The sequence below is a fragment of the Tenrec ecaudatus genome, chromosome 3, assembly GCF_050624435.1.
Source record: "Tenrec ecaudatus isolate mTenEca1 chromosome 3, mTenEca1.hap1, whole genome shotgun sequence".
NCBI lineage: Eukaryota > Metazoa > Chordata > Mammalia > Afrosoricida > Tenrecidae > Tenrec > Tenrec ecaudatus.
Window position 1 is genome coordinate 36,341,568 of NC_134532.1, and position 25,577 is coordinate 36,367,144.

General features: G+C 41.0%; 1 pseudogene; it reads right to left on the bottom strand.

Annotated features, from left to right (window-relative positions):
* Positions 1-15,496: 15,496 nt before the first annotated feature.
* On the bottom strand, positions 15,497-25,425 carry LOC142443223 (protein C1orf43-like; annotated as a pseudogene).
* Positions 25,426-25,577: the final 152 nt, after the last annotated feature.

Here is a 25,577-nt window from a genome sequence, read left to right on the forward strand (position 1 = left end):
GAGCAGGCAGTAGAAGGTTGGGGGAGGGGGCAGCAGTGGTCAAGCGAGTGTATGGTTGAAGTAGTAGCTGGCTTACTGTGATCCTGGAAATTCTTGTATGCTCTGCTAGATAAATCAGAGAACACATGGAGCTAAGAGGAAAAATAAAGAGATAAGGATCCTTGGCTCAAATAGGGGAAACAATCAGGTGGCCAAGGGGGATTGCAACCATCCAAACGGGGAGCAATTTGTCCATCCATGAGCGCAGAAGTCCTCACTTAAGTGGGTCACTTTCTATGTCTTGCTCCATCAGTCCAGATTCATTGATATAGTAACAGCACTCTTCCCTGAGAAAGAGGCAGATACGCTATTCTTCAGCAGTGAGAAGATATAAGGCTCATCTGTTCTAGAAGGCAACTTTTGTCAGAGAGGTGATCTGGCATTGCAACAAGATCAAGGAGGCTGTGGTAGATGCTGAAGCAGTCTGCAATCGGTCTTTGAAAATTTGTGCTGAGATGGTGAAGTGGCTGAGTGGTCCTCCAGCCACTACAGATGCTGTGATTGAAGGCTAGTCTTATACCTACCATTATAGGAAGGAAGATCCTCTCTCTTTGATCATCATACAGAGAGTAACCATGCTAACTCAGAGTGACCACACAGAGCTGAGGAAGTATGGTAACAGGAAAACAAGGTCTTGCTGTTGAGGAATTTACATATTTAAAGTCCATTGCACCAAAAGAATTGTCTGGGGTTGGAGAAAATTTTAGTATTATCAGTTATATTGTCTGCACACTTTGTGCAGAGAAAACCTATCTACATTGTGATCTATAAAGTAACGGACTCACTTGGCTGAGTCTGATATACTTCCTCTGCAGGTGACCGTGTCTGCTCTGTTGTTCCCATGTTACTGGGGAATTATCAGTTTGATGCCCTTCATATTTCTGACATATAAGAGGTCTAGTGGACAATGGGTGAGAGGAACAGCTGTTGATTCCCATGACAGAGACCTGAGAAGGATGTAAAGGACCAGAGAAGGCAAAACTGAGAAAACAACACCTGTGGTGATCAGAAAGGACAAAACCTAACCCAGTACTTTGACTGTTAACCCAGGCTCAGTGAGGGTGATTGGGGTCATCGAGTCCAGGCTCTGTCAGTCCTAAGTAGCTAGGCTCAGTAGTGTCAATGGCAGGCCAGGGCTCTTGGAGGAACTGGACTTTCACGGCTGTGTGCCAAAGGGCAGTCACTTTTCCAGTGGCCCCATTGACTGCATAGCAGACAAGGTCGTTGGCAGTGATTTTCACAGTGACCTTGCTGATCACACTTGATGCAGATTGCTGGGGATGGTCTGAAACTGTTGTTTCCCCGGCCCAGAGATGGATGCCGATGTCTTCCCGGTTGCTGAGGATCTCAGGGCTGCAATCAAGGTTTGGGCCTGTAAGTTTGCCTTCTGGTGATTTGGGGGCTCCCTTTCTGCTTCTACCTGCTTCTCTGGTATTAAAAGATGTTAAAGGCCATATTTACCAGGTCACAGACAGGAGTTTGAGGGCTATCTTCAGTCTTTTTTGACTTTTCTCATGTCTGAAGCTGATTGAGTAATGAAATGCATGGCAAGGACAGTGGCCCCTGCTGGTGAGGTTGGGTCAAGATGGGTGTATTGGGTAAGGGCTTCAGTCAGGTGATTTAAAACTGCTGCCAGATTTTTATTCAGCTTTTAAGTAATTTCCCTGAGCTTATCAAAATTAACTGCTTTGTGAGAAATTGCCTGGAGACCAGCCAAGACTCACTGGAGCATTTTATCTCAGCAGGCCTGGCTGTCCTGGCCTTCCTGGATATTGGTTTGGTAATTCCAACCTGGTTCCTGCCTCGGTACCCACAGGTATGTTGGGGTCAGTGAGATAAACCTGGTCTGCATGCTGCTGAGCAGTGGTAAACACACACACACACACACACACACACTCTTTCATCTGAGGTGAGAGTGGATGGAAAGACTACAAAAATATCATGCAATGATAAATCATAGGCTTGAGACAAATAGTGACACTTTTTGATGTAGGTGGTGGGGTCATTGGAAAATGAAACTAAGTGCTTTTCAGTTTGGGACAAGTTTATGAGAGAGAAGGGAACATGGACACAGAGGGGACCTTCAGTGCCTTCAACTTCCCATAGGGTACAGAGGAAGGGTTGGTGCAAATGGGTATGGTGATTGACAAAGGAAGACAAAGGAGAGAGCTTATGGCCTGGGATCAAGGGAATGGCAGAGAGGTGGTTGGGAGTTGAGGAGGCAGCGGAAGGAAGTGATGGACCGAGAATATGGAGAAGGCCTTACTGGGGGCACAGACAAGGACTCAAGGAGTTTGGAGAAAGATGAGGGGGGTACTGTTGGAGACCTGATTGGGGAGTGATGAGTCTGAGGTGGCAAGTGTTTTGGCTTAAGAGAGTACTGGGCTAAAAGAACTGGAGTGGAGTGACAGGTAGTACAGAGAGAGGGATGGGAGCAGAGAAGGAAGAAAGCTTGGATGTAGCGGACCTCAGGGTATTTTCCAGTTTGCTGGCAAAAGTTACTGAGATCAGACAAAATGTTGAAACTGAAAGTACTGTCATCTGGCCATTGCAACCCATTATCTAGTTTATATTGGGGCCGAACCAAACTGTAGTTAAAAACATGGCGTTTGGGCCAGAGATCTGGCATTAAGCCAACGGTTGAGAGATTAGCCAGGAGGCAAGCTACAGCTGTGGAGAATTCCGCTTGGAATTTGTTTCCCATGCTACAAAGTTCTTGGTAGAGATTAAGCTAGACAATCAGCATCCTGAGTATCAAACTGGGCCTTCAGAGTGGGGGGAGGGGAATGCCTGGCTTCCCAGCTCCCCTGAAAAAGGAGCAGTGAGACTCAGGTGTCCCCAAATAGTGTCCTTTCACCGAGGCTATTCCGTGGGCCCACGACTCAAGAACCCAGCAGCAAGGGGCAGTGGCCAAAATAGAAATAAAATTTAGTCAGGTACTGTCTAGTACTCACTCTTAGATGCCACAGATGGCAGCTGAGAAATCCTGGTCTGAGAAAAGGTGGGGATGGAGGAGAGAGGGGCACCGCACTCACCCAAGGGTGGGCAGGGGTACATCAAGACACCTCTTACTCCTCCCGGGTTTTATGCACCAAATATGAGGTTGATTTGGCGACAGAAAGAAAGCAAAGGTAGAAAACAATTTCAGAAGTTTGTTTCAGAGCTCTGAGGAGGGGAGAGCAGAGAAAGGGACAGGAGCATCTTGAGCTCCTGGATGAGGTTCACGCATCCCACCACCCATTGGGGAACCTTAATTCCACACTGTCCCTGTGAGAGGTGGACAGTTTTAGAGCCCGGATCTGGAGGGAGGGAGTAGCTGGGGAATTTTCCTGCAACTTTGTTGTCTGCTGGTCTGGAGCTAAGCAACAGCATTCAAAGTTATCTGTAAAGGTCAGTCTTCTGTACCTGGGCTTGAAGGCCTCGAAGGGGAGGAGCAGGGCGACAGGGGTCTAGCCTCTCTTGGATTGTTTTCACCAGCTCTATCTCCTAGCCCACCTGCCCTCCTAACTCCCACTTCTGCCTGACAACGGGAAAGTGTCTGCTGGTGGTTCCTTTTAGAATGTACTGTTTCCAGGTTCTGGACATTAGTTTTGATTATTCTTCAATATATCATTTGTTCTGATTCAATATTGTTCCCTTTGATGTTGTAATCTGAATGGTGTAGTTAATCTTGTCATGATAACTGGGATGTGACAATATAATTTTGTTCTGTTAACCAGGAGGTTATAATCAACTTTGGTATTGTTTCTTTTATGAAAAGGTATGCTTACTCTTTTTGAAGTTACAATTAATTCATTAATTTTGCTTTGTTTCTGTTCATGATTGTTTGAAGCCTAGACAGGTCATAAATGAGATTTTCAGACTTAAAGATGGACTGAAATGTGGACTCAGGACTGCATTCAGAGAATCGCTCTTACATTCTAGCAGTCTGGTTATAGCCCAATAAAGACTCCTAAATTATCAAGGCATTATAGTGGCTGTCATTTATTTGAATCCCCAACCGTAACACGGAGACCTGGTGACCTGAACAATTGTCCTATATTGTTGTATGGCTGAATCAGTGGTTCTCAATCTGTAGGTTGTAGCCCTTTGGGGGTGGAAAGACCCTTTCACAAGGATCGCCTAAGACCATTAGAAAACACATTATTTCCAATGGTCTTAGGAACTGAGACATCCCTCCTCTATCCATCTCCACATGGGTATGCCCACATGCAGATATGCCCACATATGAATTCTCATGGCATGATGACATCATCGCACCAACCCCAGCACATACACTCCATACAAATACAAGTGTATGTGACAGGGTTGATGCCATAATGTACTTATGCAGACAGTCACACGTGTAGAGAGCAACTACCTTGTAGAAAGCAACTGTTATGTTGAAAGCAGCAGTATTGGAGGCAGGGAAAAATGAAACCTCATGAAGTATACTTAATGGGTAAATGTAAAATCATGTACTGTAAAATCAACTACTGCAAATGTACACATTCCATGGGAATTTAATCTGGATGCTGATTGGTCTATTTATATTCAGCAGTGGTTGTGAATACTGTCCCCTAGTGATAGTAACAGGTATGTGAAAAACAACAGAGAATGGTAAATCACAGAAAACTTTAATGAACTTTAATGACTGAACTATGCCATGTATCATCTTTTGTATTATTAAGGCTATTGTTATATATTATTTTCATTACCAAACCATCCCATGACAATGGATCATATTGGTTATGAAAAGAAAATATAGTGAGGATTTTTTTACATTATGGTTTTTTACCTCAATCATTACAGCAAGAATCATGAAATGGCAATGTGTCATAGGTTGTGAAGTTCTATCAGCTGAATCTATGAAGTCGAACAAACTAAAATACCATTTTGATAGCAAGCATCTGAGCTTTGCTGTCAAGGATATCAACTACTTTGGAAGCAAAACTAATGGACTGAAGAACGCCAGACTTGACACTGATGACAAGTACCACAAAGAAAATGTAGCAGCGATGAAACTTCATATTTGGTGGCACTCAGAAATGCCAGAACTATGAAAACTCACACCATTGCTGAGGATTTACTGTTGCCAGTATCCAAACACATTGTTCAAATTATGATCGGAAATGAATTTGTTACAAAATTGATTGCAATGGCACTGTCCACAGAAGAATAGATGGCATGTCTGCTGATATTCTTGATCAGGTCATCCAGGAAAGAAAGTCTGCTCCACTTCCAATATTTCGCATCCAGCATGATGAATCTATAGATGTTGCAAACTGTTCACTTACTGTATTACGTGAGGAATATTAATGATGGCGATTTTAAAGATGAGGTTTTGTGGAGTTTTTTTGCAAACCTGTTGAAATTACTGCATGTGATGTATATGAGAGGGTTGTTTCTGAAAGAACATAAGATCTCTTGGGAAAAGGTTTGTAGGATTTGCACAGGTGGGGCTCCAGCTATGCTAGGATGTTAATCTGGATGGATTTCAATGTTTGGTACTGAATGAGTCACCCAAACTCATCGGAACTCACTGCATTATTCATTGGCAAATATTAGCAATGAAGACGCTGCCACAAGATTTACAAGTAGTAATGAAAAGCGTCATGAGTTCTGTCAATTTTGTAAAGGCGAGCACTTTAAAGAGTCGACTGTTTACACAACTGTGCAACAAGTTGGATGCGCCAAACAATGCTCTGCTATGTCATATGAAGTGAGATGGTTTTCCAGAGGAAAAGTTTTATGTGTTTTTCAGCTTTGTGATGAACTCAAAATTTTTTTTAATGAGAAAGCAAGACCACAGTTTAAAACATCTTTCAGTGACAAGTTAACTGCAGAAAAGAGCTTACTTAGTTGACATCTTTTCCATCTTGAATGAGTTAAATTGATCCATGCAAGGACCAAATGCAACATGCCTCGATTGGTCTGAAAATATATGATCATTCCAAATAATACTTCAGATTTGGGGGAAAAAATTGGATGAAATTAAAATATACATTTTGCCTACCTTATTTGTTTTCTTTGAGGAAGATGACATTGAACCAGACAAAAGGATGATGGTAATTTCAATTAAAGATCACTTGCACATGCTTGCAGAAATTTCATCGTACTTTGCAAATCTACCTGACACCCCATTTGCACTTGCCAGAAGCCCATTCATAGTCAAACATGAAGATGTCCCTGAGACAGCACAAGAGGAGTTCACTGAACTTATTAACAGCGATGAAGCACTAGTTTTTCTACAATGCCAATTACAAAATTCTGAAGTGTTTGTAGTCATATCTTGTTCTGTCTGAGACTGTGTTGCACCTTCTTCTTCCATTTCCAACAACATATCTTTGTGAAAAAGGGTTTATCAGCTTGTTGATTATCAAATCTAAATACAGAAGTAGACTTGTTGTGGAAGATGATCTTCATAGTGCTTTTACAAACACTAGCTCAAGAATTTCTGATCTGGTGAAAAAGAAGTTATCTCAACCTTCGCACTGATGTTGGCTTTTTACGCATACTGTTGCAAGATGTAGCGATGTAGTTTACTGTTATATTAAGACTGTTACCCATGCTACATGATGCTTCAAGACAAATTTTCATTTATTTGTAATTAAAAATAAACATTTCACAAAATATTTACATATTATTTTGTAATTAATCACTATGCTTTACGTTCAAAGACTACCCTGAGGATTTCTGATCTGGTGAGAAAGAAGTTATCTTTACCTTCGCACTGATATTGGCTTTTTGCACATACTGTAGCAAGATGTAGCAATGTCGTTTACTGTTCCTATATTAGGACTGTTACTCATGCTATGCCATGCTTCAACACAAAATTTCATCTATTTGTAATATAATTACATATTGTTTTTGATTAATCACTCCGCTGTAATTATGTTCAATTTTTAACAAGGAAAATACATCCTGCATATCAGATATTTACATTACTATTCTTAACAGTAGGTAAATTACTGTCATGAAGTAGCAACAGAACTAATTTTATGGTTGGGGGTCACCACAACATGAGGAACTGTATTAAAGGGTGGCAACATTAGGAAGGTTGAGAACCACTGGGCTAAATCTTCTTCAGGACCCCCATGGTGATTACAAAGATGTGTCAAGCAGGCAGATCTCCTGGTAATGTTACAAATTCCCACTCAGGGTCTTTGTTGACAACTAAGAGTAATGCATCGGCTAGCCTAAGATCCCAGGATCCCCGGAGCCAGTTCCTAAGGCAGTTTACCCTACACTTCCCAAGGAGTCTGACCTTTCCCAGCCTTATGTTAAACTTTGCAGGGAGCAGGTACCCCATTGACTCCTGCAGGATCAAAAACCCAGGCTTTGTCTCCTCTACACATCCATAGTGAGGCCTCTCACAATATTCAACTTCAGCCCCTCAAAGAGGCACCACCCAGGACCAAAAAGATCTAACCTTTTTAGTGTTGTTCCTTATCCAATTTCTTCCTGCCTCCCAAAGTTAGGAAAAATTAACTCCTATTTCAGCCTCTGTAAACCTTTGGCTAAAAGAATGCAGAGTCCTCAGCCTCTCCCTGCTTACCCATGGAAAGAATGTAATACCCTCAGCCCCTCGACTGCCAAACTGGCTTCAGTTTTTGTTCTTACAATAAACCCCACCTGATTATCATTTGGGGCCTAGGGGATTTTCGGAGACACTTCAATCCTCCCAAAGGTCGCCAGCTAGAATAAAGCCGATTGGATATAAGTGAAATTACACTACTATGCACGCCAAAAGACAGAATTAGAAGAGTGAAATGAGAGCCCACAGATTGGGAATATGTTTGTTACCAACAACACATCAGACAAAGGGCTAATTAAGAAAATATACAGAACTCTACATCTCAATAAGAAAATAACAAGAGACACAATCAAGAAATAGGAAAAATATATGAACAGACAGTTCACCAAAAATCAAGGACAAATGTTTAACAAACTTAAAAAAATACTCAGGATCAGTCGCCTTCAGGGAGATGTAAATTCAAACCACAATGACAGCACTTAACACCTACAATTCCTGCCCAAACCAAAGAAAGTAAACAAATGCTGGAGGATAGGAGGGATTTGGATCCATAAATACTTACAGCCACTGTGAAAAACCATGTGACACTACTTACAACAACCAGTATTTGAAATCCCATATGATCCAGCAATACCACTCACTAGTAGGTATCATGGCATTCATATAATGAGATATATTTTAAAGAACAACAAAGGCAAAAAGATAAAGCTCAATCACAAAGGAATATTAAAAACTACAATATATTTTAAATGGGTCAAAAAGATATAAAAGTATAAAGGGTTTATTTTAACTTAACTACATCTGCAATAGTTGACTTTCCCAAGAAGTCTGCATGATAGCAAGACCATGATCATTCCTGTTCTATGGTCACAGTATTTCTCTGGTTAACGTAGTTAGAGATCAAAGGTAAAATCAGATATTGGTCTTGATATCAATGTACGTATGCATACATGATGAGTCTATCAGGCTTTCCCAGTCTCTATTCATATGATTTCCTGCAGGGTTTACATTGAAGTCATACAATGTGGCAGACATTTTGTTCAGCCCTCCTGTCCAATTACTGCATCAGAGTTTATCCTATGGGCTTTTGGAAACATAAAAGAAAATGTAATTTAATACTGGAGGCACTGCCAGTCACTAAATGCATATGCGCTTCCACAGTCCCTGTATTTATATGGTCTCTGCTGTACAAATCCCCTATTGTCACATGACTTCCTTTTTGGCTATCGGCCAGCCATCCAGAACTACATTAGTTAGAATCCTAGTGTAGTTTACTGACACACGAGAGAAGCCAAAGTAGGTATATGCCAAGTCACTATGTTGCCAAAGCTTTCCTCCTGTATGAGATGAGTCTGATGTGATGACACATGACTCCCTGTGGAGAGCTTTCCCATCTTGACTGAATTTAAAGCGTTTTCCATTGTGTGTTCATGTCAAGAAAACTTAGAAACACAGATAAATCTTTACCCACACTCATGACAGCTACATGGTAACTATCCTACATGAAATCATTGATGTGACATGAGCTCTCTTTTTTTTAATGTGATTTAAAACTTTACACAGTAAATTGGTTTTCCATTCAACAATTCATGCCTTGATTGCAGTCCCCAAGATGTACCAGCACTCTTCCCACTTCCGCCCTCCCTGTGTTTTACCATCATTATTCAACTTTCTTTCCAGTTCCTTCTTGCTTTTATGAGATTTAATTCATAACCAAATGCTATCCTTTTGATTTGATATGGTTGATTGCTGTAAGGACTGTATACTTCCCAGATGTTATTCTTCCCCTCCAAGCCTGTATATTGTTTAGCTGAAAGATGAGTCAGAGGAGTGAGTACATTTCCTGGAGTGAAGACACTAAGGACCATAGTCTGGGGATTCCAAGTCTCCAGCAGACCAGTAAGCCGGATCTATTTTATGATTTTGGGTTTTGTTCCATTGTGTTCTCCCACTCAACTCATGCTCCTATTTTGTGATCTCTTTCTGAGTAATTAGCAGTGGAAGATGGGCACCGTCTAGTTCTCCTCTCAGGGTCATGGAGGGTGAGGTTCGCTGTGGTGCAATGGTCCTCAGGATTAATTGTTCGTATACATCTTCTATCATCTTATTTTATGGTACTTTGGAGCTGTTTCTGGGGTTAACAATGAGCACGCAAATGGGGCAGGCACTACTGGCATCTTATTGGGCAATCTACTGTTTGGTATAGCTGTGACCCAGAAAAAAATGGGTTCAGCTCTTTCAGGCACTGATAGCTGGAAGAAAACTGAGGTGCCCTTGGGCCATGTGGAGGTGTGGAAGGCCCTGTCCCCAAACCGATGGGCCATGTCAGTAGAGGGACAGTTCAGAGAATGGGTACCTGCATGGTAAATCACAATTGTCTGTTCAAACACTTGGTCCAGGCCAAACTCGAGCACCTCTTCCTTTGTTTTAAAAGCTTTGTTACACTAACCCTAATGAGAAGTTTTCTCGTTGGGAATTTTCTCATGTTTAATGAGATTTGACTTCTACATATAAGATTTTCCACATTTAATTCATGCAAAGGACTGCTTTACTGTGTGAGATCTCTGATGTGCTATAAGGAAATTCATCCGGATAAAACTTTACCACCCGTACCACATAGATAAGGTTTTTCTCCAGTATGAATTTGTAGATGAATTTTGAGATTTGCTTTCTTTGTGAAGCCTTTGCCACATTCACCACATACATGAGGTTTGTCTCCAGTATGAGTTCGATGATGAACAGTGAGAGCAGTCCTGTTGATAAAAGTCTTTTCCACATTCATTACATACATGAGGTTTCTCTCCAGTATGAGTTCGCTGATGATCAGTGAGGCCCTTCTTCCTGATAAAAGCTTTCCCACATTCATTACATACATGGGGTTTCTCTCCAGTATGAGTTCGCTGATGATCAGTGAGAGCACTCTTCTTGATAAAGGCTTTTCCACATTCATTACATACATGAGGTTTCTCTCCAGTATGTGTTCGGTGATGAACAGTGAGAGCAGTCTTCCTGATAAAGGCTTTTCCACATTCACTACATACATGGGGTTTCTCTCCAGTATGAGTTCGTTGATGAACAGTGAGAACAGTTCTGTTGATAAAGGCTTTTCCACATTCACCACATACATGGGGTTTCTCCCCAGTATGAATTCGCTGATGAACAGTGAGATTACTCTTCCTGGTGAAACCTTTCCCACATTCATTGCACACATAGGTAGTCCGTGCCACATGAGTTTTCTGATGTTCCTTGAGGTATGATTTCCTATGATAAGTTTTGCCACATTCTAAGCATTTATATGGCTTTTGTCCTTCGTGAGCTTTTTGATAATGTTCATTGAGATTGAACATTTTATTGAATTTTTGTCCACAATGACTGCATCTATAGATCTTATCTACTATATCAATGATCTGGTGCTCCAAGAGCAAAGGCTCCTCAATGAAGGTCATCCCACATTTATCACCTGTGTGTGGTTTCTCAATTTCATCTGATTCCTGATGCTGAATCCACTGAGACTTCATGAATCTGGATTGTTCACACTCAGGGAGTTTCATTTCAGTATAAAATTGCTCTTGTTCAACATGGGGAAAATTTTTCTCATCTGCATTGAGCACAATTGACTTCTTTATTTTGTTGCTTCTGTGCTTATTTAATTTCAGAGTGATTAACTCTGATTTTACAATTCTTCATGAAAATCAAACATCTCATAATTTTCCTTGAGAGGAAAATTAGTTTTGTGCTGAGAAACAAAACTTTCGAATGTATTAAATTTATAGCATTGTTCTGTTCTGTCCTTATATCTTTCCTGTTGCAAGTGTTCGAGCATATGATCACCATCTTTCTGGATTTCTATAAAAGAAGAGAACATTGAATCTTTCCATCATGGACCTCTTAAAATAAGCATTGATACAAGGTAAATCTTTAGTGACAACCCTCTTACATGAATGTAAATAAAAGACTATGCTTAAAATTTATTGCCCACTGGAAGTAATACAATCGTGTAAAGAATCCCAAGGATCAAAACAGTTATTATAGAAACAAGGTTGGATAAGAAAGTAATGAATGCACACAGATTTGGTATTTACTTAAATAAAGCCATGAAATATACAACAAATGTAATATAAACAAAACATTGAGACCAATAGGCCAAAGTAGTGGTAAGGCTTGCTAACTTCAGTTGATAGATGACAGATGTATTCATTCCATCAATCTTTACTGAGCTACAACTAAGTACTAGATAAAGTTCGGAATATGAAAAATGCAGAATGTTCTACCTGGGAGAAAATCACGTTTACAGGTATATATGAAAGCACCATGGCACAGAAACATATTCTCTAGTTTATGGAGCCTGTATTCTAGCTTATACCACCCATCTTCCAGTGTTGTCCGGTAGCTTGAAGGTTGCTGTGATGTCAGAAGCACTGCCACCCAGTGTTTCAAAGAAAAGCAGGACCACCCACGGCGCACAGGTCTTAGTGGATTCTCCAGAAATAGGGACTGGGAGGAAGACCTGGTGATCTACTTCTGGAACAAGAACCCCTCAGGTTTAATGGCAATGAAGTAACACTGAACAAGTACTAAATCTTCAAAGTACAGTCAACAGTGATGATGTGGATGGAGGAGAACTTTGGGGACATTAAGTGGTTGACAAGTCATGACTGAAAATAAGAAAAAATAGCTGCATACATCCTCTAATAATTGGAAGACAGAATATATGAAGTATTTTCAAGAACAATTGCAAGTGTTCAAAACAAAATGGAATGTTTAAATATTGATGGTATATGGCTTATTAAACTTTAATAGACTGGTACTGGCTATTTTAAATTAGATAATCAAATGGTTTATAAGGCTGAGATTGACAAATTGAAAATACTGGTGTCATATTGATCATCAAAAGTACATTAAAGATCTTCTCTGAAGTATAGTTCTGTCAGTGGTAGGTTAATATTCATATGCATGCAGGTAAGACCAGCCACAAGTGTTACTTAAATTTGTGCACTTACTGTTAAAGCAAACATAAATGTAGATTTAGCCCCAAAGCAAAACCGGCCCGTAGGAGTAGCATGTGCAATTAAAGAAGAAAAAGCAGACAGCAAAAATAAGGTCATGTAACAGTGAATGTATATAGCTGCAAGTGGTGGAAGCCTCCAGAAGGCACAGATACTACAGAATGAACAAGTATGAATGTGTGAATATCCTGATTTCTTTTAGAACACTTCATGATAAGTATCAGGCTGTGGGAAACTGAGGACCAAGAAGAGGGTGGATGTAGACAAATTCTTTGTTCTCAGAATTAAAGAAGATTGCAAGGCCTAGTATCTGGGAAGAGTGAGGCATGCACATTTGTAAGTTGGAAAAGAGTCCCAGTCACATTCTCTGAATTAAAAACCATCTCCACAATATCCCCTTACTATAGTGTGACCTTAATGATACCTCATACAAGCACATGTCTAATTACTAGCTGCCACCAGCTTTAGCTATAAGAGCAGACCTGTTGTTATTGGCCACCCTGCTCAGATGACAGTTATTCCCCCCACCTGCCCTCAGCACTGGTCTTAAGTTGCTCACCCAAATAGTTCAGGGCCCTCCAGGTTAAAGGCACTGCCTACCTTGTTTGGTACATAGGTGTCTGTGTGGTGGTGGGAGGGGGTATGTGCCTGCATGCCCTGAGACTTTATACCATATATACTCAAGTATAAGCCAACCCAAATATTACAAAAACTGCATTTTACCACAAATCTGCATTTAAAAAGTGCTGAGCAACTCGGCGTATACAGGAGTATATATGGTAAATTGGTGAAAGAATACATTCTCTCTCCTGCTCAGACTTGGCATCCAAGAAGAGGTGAATGCCTAAATACTCCTGTCTGCCTTTTTTATTTCTGCCCTTCAATTACACAACCATCCCTTAGGACCCTTCCAGAAGGCATTTAAGAGACAAATGGATAGTTGGTTCCTTGAGTGATAGCAACAAAAGGAAGCTAATTGCTTTTAAAGCTAGGCATCTTTAGCTGAGAAGCAAGAAGTCAGCCACCTGTAGGAGCTGTATACGAACATCTTTAATGGAAGAAGGGTAGTTGGGAAGAAAACTATCTGGAGATTGTGCGTTATCAGCTCTAGCTTTATCCTTGCTGCTTGTGGAGGTTTTCTTCTAACACTAGTACTGGTCTTTCAAGCCCTGTGGCAAGGACTATAGAGGCTGCTTTATACTTTCATCCAGGTTCTGTTTTTCACAATAAAGAAATTGAGGGTGGTGGAGGGAGAGGATAAAGGGTAGCTGATATCAAGGAGTTCAAGAAGAAAATGTTTTGGAACTGTGGTGGCAATTATACAGTACTGTTCCATGTGACTGAACTATGGAATGTTAAGATAACTGTGAAATCTCCAAATAAAATGATTAAAAAGATATATATTCAAAATTTTCCAAAACTTTTGCAACCTGACACTGATCAACCATACAATCATGTGCACCGATGAATGTAAAATTTGGGAACAATAACAGTAATTGGAAAATGTGGCTTTAGTGACAGAAATGACACACAAATTAACTGATAAAATTTTGAGACTAATGATTTCACAACAAATTCCTTATTAGAAACAGAAATGGAGACTATACATATAGATCTTTCTAAATCAAACAAATGAAAATCAAATCAACCACATCTATGGAAAGAAATGATGGAGAAGTTCATTAATCAAAACAAGGCCAGGGGTTATCTGTGGAACAGATCATCAGTTCCTCAAATGTAAGTTGAAGCTGGCCAAAGGATTTAGATCAGAGAGCATAGAGATTATCTAAAGAATAAACTTGAGGATTTGAAGACTGAAGAGTGAACACTAATGACTGAAGACCAGATCTTCATATACATGGAAACCAATAGACTAATAAAAAGACAGAAAACAAAGACAGCAATATTGAATATACTATGCACTGTTTCAATAACAAAAAAATCAGTGTTGGAATATACAGCCCAAATGTTCTATAGAAGCAGCAAAGCATCATTCAGGTTTTGGACCTGTTAAGAAGGTGTGGGTGTGGGCTTAAGAAGGCATACTGCATAATAAGGAATATACATCAGACATGCGTTTAATGAAAAAAAAATTAGAAAGAAAGGAAAAAAGAAAGCAGGATGTTAATAATGTCCTTTCCACTTAAAAAGTTATTGGAGGAACAGGCAACTTAAAAAAAAATTAGCCATCTAGATCAGAAGTAACAAAGCCTGCATGGAGGGAGCACAGCAGCCAGTTTGATCATGAGGTATCAAAGGGATCAGGTGTCAGGCATCATCAGAACAAAAAATCATATCATTGTGAATGAGGGGGTTTGCGGAGTGGAGACCCAAAGTCCATCTGGAGGCAATTGGGCATCCACTTAAGGAAGGGTGGCGGTGAAGAGAGCCAGTCAGGGTGCAGTGTAGCAATGATGAAACATACAACATGCCCCACTCCCCATCATGATCCAAATTTTACCTTACAAACCCAGCTAGACCAGAGGATGTCCAATGGTACAGATAGGAACTGGAAGCAGAGGGAATCCAGGTTGGATGATCATTTTAGGACCACAGTGAGTGTGGCAATACCAGGAAGCCAGAGGGAGGGTGGGGTAGAGAGGGGGAACCTGTTACAAGGATTTACATATGGGGACGGACAACAGAAAAGTGGGTGAAGGGAGACGTCAGACAGTGTAAGATATGACAAAATAATAATTTATAAACTATCCAGTGTTCATGAGGGAGGGAGGAGCGGGGAGGGAGAGAAAAATGAGGAGCTGATGCCAAGGGCTTAAGTGGAGAGCAAATGTTTTGAGAATGATGAGGGCAACAAATGTACAAATGTGCTTTACACAATTGATGTGTGTATGGATTGTGATAAGAGTTGTACGAGCCCCCAGTAAAATGATTTTTTTTTAAATCTTACAAGTAGAAAAAAATTGAAGGTACAGTGCTAAAGAATATCCCAAGCGGATAATTTTCTTGCTGGGAAGATGATCTTAGATACCTGAAAATAACAGAAGTCACACACGTATTTCACCAAAAAGAATAAAATATGGAAAAATATGTCTGTTAAACAATTCCAACAGAGAAGGCAATTTGATCATCTCTGTTAGAAAACAGAAAGAACTTATGTCACTAGAATGAAGAAAACTTTAGAGAGGAGAAAAAATGAGAAAATGGAAACCAATACCTTTAGAGTAGTGTTTCTCAACCTGTGGGTTATGACCCCTTTGGGGATCAAAGGACCCTTTCACAGGGGTCACCCAATTCATAACAGTAGCAAAATGAGTTGTGAAATAATAACAAAAATAGAGACACTCCAAGGGGGAAAGCTAAGGAAACACAATGGAGACCTATTTATGGCCGGAGCTTAAGATCCATGCTTGCACAATAGTAGAGGAATGTGTTGTATTCTGGGGACAATTATGTACTCCAAGTTCTCTGTTTGGAGAGAGGCTTGCAAGATGAACTTTCATAGTAAGGTACAAGCATATAAAGGGGAAAGTTTTGACAACCTTAAAGAAAATTATAGACACAGACATATAATAATGTAAATCAAATAAATGGACATCTAAAAATCTAATCTCAGAAGAGCTACAGGAGTACTTCTTGCAACTGGTAGGAAAAGTGAGGTCTCACATTCGAAGGAACACACACTTTTATGTATTACCCGACACCTATGATGGATGTGAGGCCTTCTAACAGTTGAATCAACCTCCCAGGCCAATTCCCCTTAAGCTATGTTGACCACACACCTGAAAAATTTCCATACAGCTTGTCTCTAAAAACAACCCCATTTCTCCTTGTTCCTATTGAGAGGAAGCATCTGAGGTGACAATTAGATTACCTGTTCATAAGAATTACATAATCTTAGACACCAAATTTAACCTAAGGTTTGTAAAGTGTGCAGATTGTTGTATTTCTAGGAAAATCATGTTCAAAGGAAAAAAAGTAAAAGGTGTTTTCTCAAGAGTAGATGACCTTACCCATTAACCTAGTACCAGAGAATGCAATGGGAATCTACCTCTTCGAGAACACCACAGAAACTGCAAAGATTTTAACACATAAGTTAGGAAAAGCCAGTGACAAGGTCAATGACTTGAGAATTCTCCTCACCAATGGAAACCAGGTTGTGATAGTTCTCCAACATCACATCCTGATATAGGGTCTTCTGAGCAGGGTTCAGGAGATGCCATTCCTCCCAGGTGAACTTTATACCCACATCATTGAATGTCAGTGATTCCTGTAGTAAGGGGAGTCTATTTAACGATGTATTTTTCATTTGAAGATTTTTAAAAAATATCTTACAGTAAAGAAAGCAAAACAGTAATGAAAACTGTACATTCCATAATGTGTACTAAACTGAGAACTTGGTGGAAAGTATTTGACCTTATTTCTACATTGGCAACCATGGGGACGGAAAACTAGCTCTATTTTCAGAAAGATCTCTATTGTTCTGAGAAAGGAATGTTTTCAAATACACGTTCTCCAGGCCAAATAATGTACAACCGACAATAGCTCTCCATGAAGGAGCAGTCTTATAGGAGCTATCATACTGTGTTCCCCCGAAAATAAGACAGACCCATAAAATAAGCCATAGCAGGTTATCCAAGCAATTGTGCAAGATAAGTCATATTCCGAAAATAAGACATAGTGACAGGAATGGCTATGCAGCATACCGCCACAGAGAGGGAACAAAGATGGACAGCCTTTCTCACCTGCCCCATCGTGACAGCTGCTATCTCGGAGATGATGGGAGGGGTGTGGGCAGTCCCATCAACCTGATAGCGCCCCACTGTCAGGTCCCCGTTGTTCTGCGCGTGCTGCAAGCTGAGGCAGAGAGGGAGACATAGACAGTGAATGTAAAAGTCTCCTTAGTGAAGTGAGGAGCAGGGCGCTCTGCTTTAGGTATGGTGTGTCTTCAGGGGGAAGAAGTAAAGCTGTGGCTGCCATTTTACTCAGCACTGAGGGTTGATGTTCCACAATAAGGTGACTTAACTATATTTGAATAAATGTAGATTGTTGTGCCATACTTAATAAAAATAAGACATCCCCTGGAAATCAGCCATAGTGTGTCTTCTTGAGGAAAAATAAATATAAAACAGTGTCTTATTTTTGGTTGAAACACAGTAGTAGAAGAATCATTTCTCTGCCTAGCTGCTTCACTGTGCTTGAAGGTTATCGGTAAATTAGAATAATCAGGTTCTGTAGCCAGTCCACTATAAAATGTAGCAAATGCCTGGGGAGGGCTCAGGGCAGGTTTGAAGTCAAGCAGCATTAGGTCAAGATAGTGACTCACCTCATTGCTTGTCGCGTTACTCACTTATATTACCCATTGACTATGTATATGCTAAGTGCATGAGGTGGGTGCCTTATGAATGATCTGTAAGCTCCATTATATATGCCCACTGGAAAATACATTCACTCTCTCAGTCCTGGCATGGGAAGGGAGCCCCTGTGTCCGGCTGTCTGCTCTCTGTCTTTTAATATTTGCCACAATTGCAATGTCACTCCTAAGGTTCGAGTGTTGGGGACCTCTGTACCACCAAAGTAATCCACCCACTCATAAAATTAGAATTTTGAGTACCAGTGAAATGAGCTGAATGAGCTAGAAGTAGCTGATTTATACTCACACAAAGTAGATAAACACCTGTTTATATTAACAAACAAGTTTACAGTACATTGTGAAATGGAATGTGGAGTCCTAGCAGCATCACCAGCGTACGAGGCTCGGTACCTTCAGTGGCACCCGCTATCAGGAACAGTGCAGATGGGGGAGGTCAAACAGAGCTCAGCTGTCCAACATTTTTGGTCAATTCTTACATAAGTCATTCCTCCCACACCACTCTTTGTCTCAGTTGTGGGTTTGATAATCCATGGCTATGGCCACACAAAACTCATAGATCAAAGTGGCCTATTAATGAACAAAGTAAAACCTTGGATCAGGAATAAGAAGCTATAACTCAGATCCCTAAACAGAAAGTTCATAGGGTTTATCTCCCTTCCTGAGTGCGGGGAAACTCTTAGAAACCACCTTAGGATAAGCTCTTCTTGTCAATCTTAGGACAAATTCTTCTCAGCCACCTTCGAGCAGTATTGACTTAACTTTAAATAAAAGGTCCTCTTGCACCTGCCTTCTTTCATCACATGCTCTCTAAGGGGCTCCTCCTAATCTGGCCTAAGCAGTGAAGGTGCTAGGTTGAATCAAGAAGCCATCATATCAAGAGAGAGAACTGCCTGTAGGTATTGTTCAGAGGAGACAGTGGGACACTGGCCTGTTATCTGAACTGTTGATTAGGTTTTGTTAGCCCCTGCAGCCACATAGTTCAGAATGAACCCATAGATTAGGGATTTGCCAGCTTGCAGACATTCAGGAGCCATTTCCATGACATCCCTTCAACTGTGAGCTGCCTGTGTGACCTGATTTGAGAGCTTCCTCCACTCCATGAGCCAACAGTTTGCTGCCTGACATTTGAGATTCACCAGCTTCCACATCCTGAAGAGTTATTTACCTGATAGCTATTTAGTTTTGTGAGATACTGCAGAGCAAATCAAGGAACATCGTGAACCTCTACCTCCTAGGGACTGGTCTACTGCTGCTCCTGCACAATGCACTGTAATATTCATGAGTCAAGAGCTGTACCAATGGCAATAATGCCGAGGGAAGAAGGGACACAGTGACAGAGCCAATTGTGACAGATCCAGAAAGGGCTTTTCAGCCATGATATGGGTAGGGCAGGCAAGATCAAGAGGAGGATATACCTCAAGGAGTGGAGAGGAGCCTAGAGAGATGGAATTGTGAAATGAGTCTTCCTTGAGGGGGCTAAATGTCTGGAAGGGACAGAGAGAACAGGCCTGTCCTCAAGAAGAGAAAATTTGCCTACATGGTTCTTTAATATGAATGCCAACGCATAGCCTACAGATTCTGATACCAAATTACATTCTGTTACAGAATAAAATTTTTACCTGTGACTCTGGACTGTAATTTGTACATGGCCACTGCAAAAAATTAATGAGCTGAGTAGGACTGCTCTGTTCCCCTTGCTGCTCTGTTGCACACCCTTAGGACTGTTGGAAAGATACTAGTGTCAGAACTGGAAAACTATTGGAGGGCACAGGTATGTTTAAGCTCTGCCTCACATAAATCAGGACTGATGTTGATGGGTGATTGTCCCTCCTACTTCTATAGTTAGAGGAAGTGAGACGTCACCCATTTTTAAGCTTCTATGGCTACAAGGCCCATTTTAGATGCATTAATGAGAATGTGGCTGTTTGGGAGGATATGTAACATATCACTTTCAGAAAGAAGCATTAAAGATACTTAACCAAACAAAAATCCTGCGGAAGATTAAACTGTCCTAAAAAGGTGATCTTATTTCTTAAAAACTAGGCAAAATCAAGGAGTTGGAAACAACTCAAATTTCCACCAACAGATGAATGGATTAAAAAACTGTGGTACATACATACAATGGAGTACTACGCATCCCCCAAAGCAGTGATGAACACATGAAGGACATTACCGAATGGGAAGAACAGGAGGAAATTTTGCTAAGTGAAGTAAACCAAGCACAAAAGGACAAGTAAAACATAAGTCTGTTGAGGTAAGCTTAAAAGTGCAAAAGAGTTATAGGGGGAAAAGCTACTATATACAAACATTCCTGGGGTGAAGTCCAGGTAGTATGGCAGGGGCCAGACCAAAATCATCCAGGGATACATATGGAAGGCAACTAAAGAGGAGGGGGGAGGGGGAGAAATAAAAAGACATGAGTAGCAGGGGAATAGGGCACTAAGCCACCCAAGGGGAAGGTATTGTTTATATCTCCACAGAGAAAAAGGGACCAGACTTCAACCCAGTGCACCAAGATGTGAATGCAACATACCAGCATGAAGCAGGGAGCCAATAGGGAGGTCTGAGGGGCCAAACCAATCCCAACTATGGGGACTGTCCCTCCTCCCGCAAAAGAATTCACTTAAGAGGACAGCATTGAAGCTATACCTCAGGGCGAGGGTCATATCATTATCAGAGCACACAGGAGCAAATAAAGGGAGAGGAAGAGAGAGCGGAATACATTCTGGCCCACCAAGTCTTGAGGATGATATTCCCGCACAGAGCAGTCAAAGCACAGAGAGAAACATAGGGTTGGCCACAGTAGGAGACACAAGGTCACTCACTGACCCATAGTGCTATGAGGAAAAACACTGGAGACAGTGCAGGAATTGCACCAAATCTGACCCCACCACACTGAGGTGAAACACTACGGGCATGAAACAGAACACCAAGGGGAACAGAGCAACAAAGTCCCCAGGGAATACCAAAAGTAGACTTTGGATCCAGGCCATGTAACCCCATCAGACTCAACTAGAAAGCACTACTAAAGGTCAACAAACAGACCTTGAACTATTTACAAGCTTTTCTTTTTGTTGTTATTGTTTTATTTTATTTTGTTGCTTTGTTTTGCTGTCTTTTTTTCTGTGTATATTATTATCTCTTCAGTTCTATATAGATAGGCAGGATAAACAATCTGGAGGAGAAAACAATGGGTCAACTGTTGAGGGGGGTGGCATGGGGTGGCAGGGGGAAAGGAAGAGGGTGTTAGCAAATCCAGGGACAAGGAAACACGTGATCCAAAGTTGATGTTGAGGAGGGCTAGTAGGGCTTGATCAAGGGCAATGTAACCGAGAGGAATTACTGAAACCCAAATGAAGGCTGAATGTGATAGTGGAACAAGAGGAAAGTAAAAGGAAATAAAGGAAGGAACTAGGAGGCAAAGGGCATTGATAGAGGTCTAAATATAGGCATGTACAAATAAATATATTTATATATGATGATGGGGAAATAGATTTATGTGCATTTATTTATATGTTCTCGTATTAAGGTTGCAGATGGACATTGAGCCTCCACACAAGTTCTCCCTCAATGCAAGAACACTTTTTTCTATTAACCTGGAATTCCATGATGCTCACCTTCCCAACAGGATCGCTGAAGGCAGAGCGGGTGCACAAGCAAATGTGGTGAATTAAGTTAATGGTGCCTGGCTATAAAAAGATATAATACCTGGGATGTTAAAGGCTTGAAGATAAACAAGCAGGCATGTAGCTGAGAAACAACAAAGCCCACAAGGAAGAAGCTCAGCCTCTGTGATCATGAGGTGTCAAAGGGATCAGGTATTAGGCATCAACGAACAAAAAATCCTATCATTGTGAATTTGGGGGAGTGCAGAGTGGAGACTGAAAGCCCATCTGTAGGCAACTGGACATCCCCTTACAGAAGGGTTATGGGAAGGAGAAGAGCCAGTCATGGTGCAATATAGCACCAATGAAACCTATAACTTCCTTCTATTTCTTTAATGCATCCTCCCCGCCACTATCATGATCCCAGTTCACCCTTACAAATCCAGATAGATCAGAAAATGTACACTGGGGTGGATAAGAGCTGGAAACACAGGGAATCCAGGATAGATAAACTCCTCAGGACCAATAATGAGAGTAGAGATACCAAGAGGGGAAGGGAAAAGTAGGGGAACCTATCACAATGATCTACATAAAAGCACCTCCCTGAGGGACGGACAACAGCAAAATGGGTGAAGGGAGACATCTGACAGTGTAAGACATGAAAAAATAATAATTTATATATTATCAAGGGTTAGTGAGGGAGGGTGAAGGAGGGAGGAAAATAATGAGGAACTAATATCAAGGGCTCAAGTGGAAAGAAAATGTTTTGAGAATGATGATGGCAACAAATATATAAAGGTGCTTGACACAATAGATGTATGTAAGGATTGTGATGAGTTGCACGATCCCCCAATAAAATTACTTAAAAAAACTAGGCAGAGTATATCATTTGAATGATTCTCATGGGTTGGCCATAGAATAAGTTGAAAGATAATGTCATCCAAAGTACCCTCGATGATGTATTATGTTCAATGTCAATAGTTTAGTTCAATGTCAATACATAGGCAATATGTATATGATCAATATACATATTCCTAATCTTCTCCTACCCAATGTTGAAGTCAGAATCTGAGTTTAGCTATAGCTTCTACAATTCCAAATTCCCACTTTTCCAATGAACTGAATCAGTGTTATACAGGCTTCTACAAGTCAAGTAGGAAATATAGAAAATATACATCAAAATCACCTGAGCTTTGGTCATTTACTTTAGTCCTTAGACACTGCCGGCAACTGGGATGCTCTATGTTTGTCTTAACTGTATCAGTTCCAATGATGCTCACAAATTTCAACCTCTCATGGGGACATCCTTGAAATAATAATACCCAAACCAGGCACTTCTTCCTCTTTCTTCTGTGCTGCTATTGATGCACAAGTTGCAGGCTGATGAGAGAATACAATGAGAGTATCACAGAACCTGTAGGTCCAGATACTGTTACTGTTCTGTCCCCCTTCTTACACAAAGTCCCCAATACTGTTAACGTTGCCATTATTGAATGATAGAAAACATGCTTATACCATGACCAATAAATCTAAAACTCTTAATTTTTAAACATGTGAGTAAAAGATGACTTTATAATACAGATTGGACAATCAAATATACATGCCAAGAGGAAGAAACAAAAAAGCTGGATCCCTACCTCACAGCATACAGAACTATCAATTCCTTACTGTGTGACTCTCAAGGAGAATGACAAATCAATGAACTTTGAAAATGATGATTAATTAAACCATCTGGAAACATTTTAAATGGGCTATATAAAAAACTATTATGAACTTCTAAAGGAACTAGAAATTGTACAATCACTTCAGTTTAGAAACACTTTAAAACGCACCATCATGTAAAGTTAGACATATAAACACCCAATAGGACACAATAAAACTGCTGCACAGTTTCCAAGACTCTGAAGCCATGACAGGCAGCTAATGGGTTTGTACCACTGACCATGAGGTTAGCAGTCCAATTCTTAATAAATGCGAAAACCAGGACTCCAAAATAAACACTTATGTAGCATCTATTAGATTGAAATTTATATATATATGAAATGAAAAAGTATACATCCCCCATAGTGAGTGCACTTTTGACTCTCAAGATAAACAATGTTATTAATTTAGCATTATTTGTAGCACCTAATACAGTTTGTTAGTTGGCCTATACAAATATACAGTCTTAATTCCTTCCAAATATTTATGTGGGTTTGTCGCCCGCCAACGTGAACAAGGCAAAGGAGCCCTGGTGGCATAGTGATTACTGTTGGGCTGCTAATCGCTAGGTCAGCAGTTGGAAATGACATATTTCTCCTTGAGAGAAAGATGGCACTTCTCCCAAGAGTGACAGGGCTCTCTACTCTGTTAATGAGATAGTCTTTGAAACTCACAGGGGCAGTTCGACCCTGTCATATAAGCTCTCGATGAGTCCATGTTAACTTGATAGCATTGAGTTTGGCTTATTTGGTTTAAGAGGATTGGGCAGCTTGCCCAACAATAGATTGGTACCCTTGTGGCTACGCCATTTAGATGTCTGAAAATCTAATGCAGAACTAATTACAAAGATCTACATATTACCTTCTCCCTGAGGGATAGACAGCAGAAAAGGGGGTGAACAGAGATATCAGACAGGGCAAGATATGACAAAATAATAATTTATAAATTAGCAAGGGTTCAAGAAGAAGGGGAGAGCAGGTAGGGAGGGGAAAATGAGGAGTTGATGCCAGGGTATTAGGTGGAGAACAAATGTTTTGAGAATGAGGAGGGCAATGAATGTACAAATGTTCTTTACACAATTGATGTATGTATGGATTGCGGTAAGATTTGTATGAATCCCTAATAAAACGATTTTTTTTTAAAAAAGAAAGCCTAACGTGGGAATTAGTCACATTGGACATCTAGTTAGGTTTAATTGAGCCATTTCAGAAACAGAACTTGGGATTTCACTACCATCAAAAAAGAAGAGCCTGGATCCTAGATTCTTTTTTTTTTTTTTTTTTGCTTTTGGGGAAAATAGTTTTAATTGTTGTTCAGAAATATCCCCCAAGGTCTTCCAGGCATGATCTTGCACACATCGGGAGCGTCGGGCAAGGGTGCAGGCCCACCAGCCAGCTAACCTGAGGATTGCCTGGCAAGCACACTCCAGTCCTGGCTCATCTCCAGCGAGTCTGTCAGGTCCATCAGAGTATTCCCCAGGGTATTACACTTGTCCTTAAAGCTCTTCAATTCGAGGAAATGCTTGGCAGGTTTACTCTTCTGACTGGAGGGGAGGTATGTCACCTGGAAGGTCGTTGGGAGACTTCAGGAGATTGGGTAAGGTCTTTGGCTGCTGACTGGTGGTGTCACTGAGAGCTCCCACTTTGTGTTTTGACCGCAGTGGCCAGTTCAGTCAGGGCCTCCTGAGAGCGTAGGTATACTCACTCTGGCCAAAGACCTTTAGCCCATAGCAGGCTGCCTCATAGCCATGCAGCAGGGGATCAATGAGGGCCTTGCACACACCCTTGAAAGGAGTAGTAGCGTTCCGAAGATGGAGCAGGTAGGAATGGAAATTTCTGCCTATTAGGGGATGAGGATGCCAGCCTTCAGTGTGAAATGGGATCCAGGAGACATGAATGGTGTCCAGAGCTTTCATCTTGTACAGACAATTGTAGCAGTTTTGATTTCCCTGGGTTTCCAGCTGTGGCAGTCTGGCATCATCATCTGCAAGGAGCTGGGGTTCCTACTTGTGATCCTGAACTCTGGATAGTTGAATATCAATCTCTTCTTTCAGATCGTTGGGGGCATGAGGGTTCCCCACAGGGACATGAGGGCTCCTCCGAGATCTCATTGCAAAGAACATGATTTGCCTCTTCACAAAAATAAATAGTAGTACAAATACCAGGCTCCCGTAGGCCATCACCAGCATTACATTCACCCCAACAGCCAGTCACTAGTGGACACCATGGCCTTCCCACCCTACGCAGAGCTGCTCTGGTTTACCCCGTTGCCTTGACTCATCAGCCCGGTTCATTTGCGTTTCCTGGAGCTCCCCAGCCATTTCCTTATGGGGGAAGACTAAGCGAGACACGGCCTGAAAACATGGCAGCTTGCGGGGG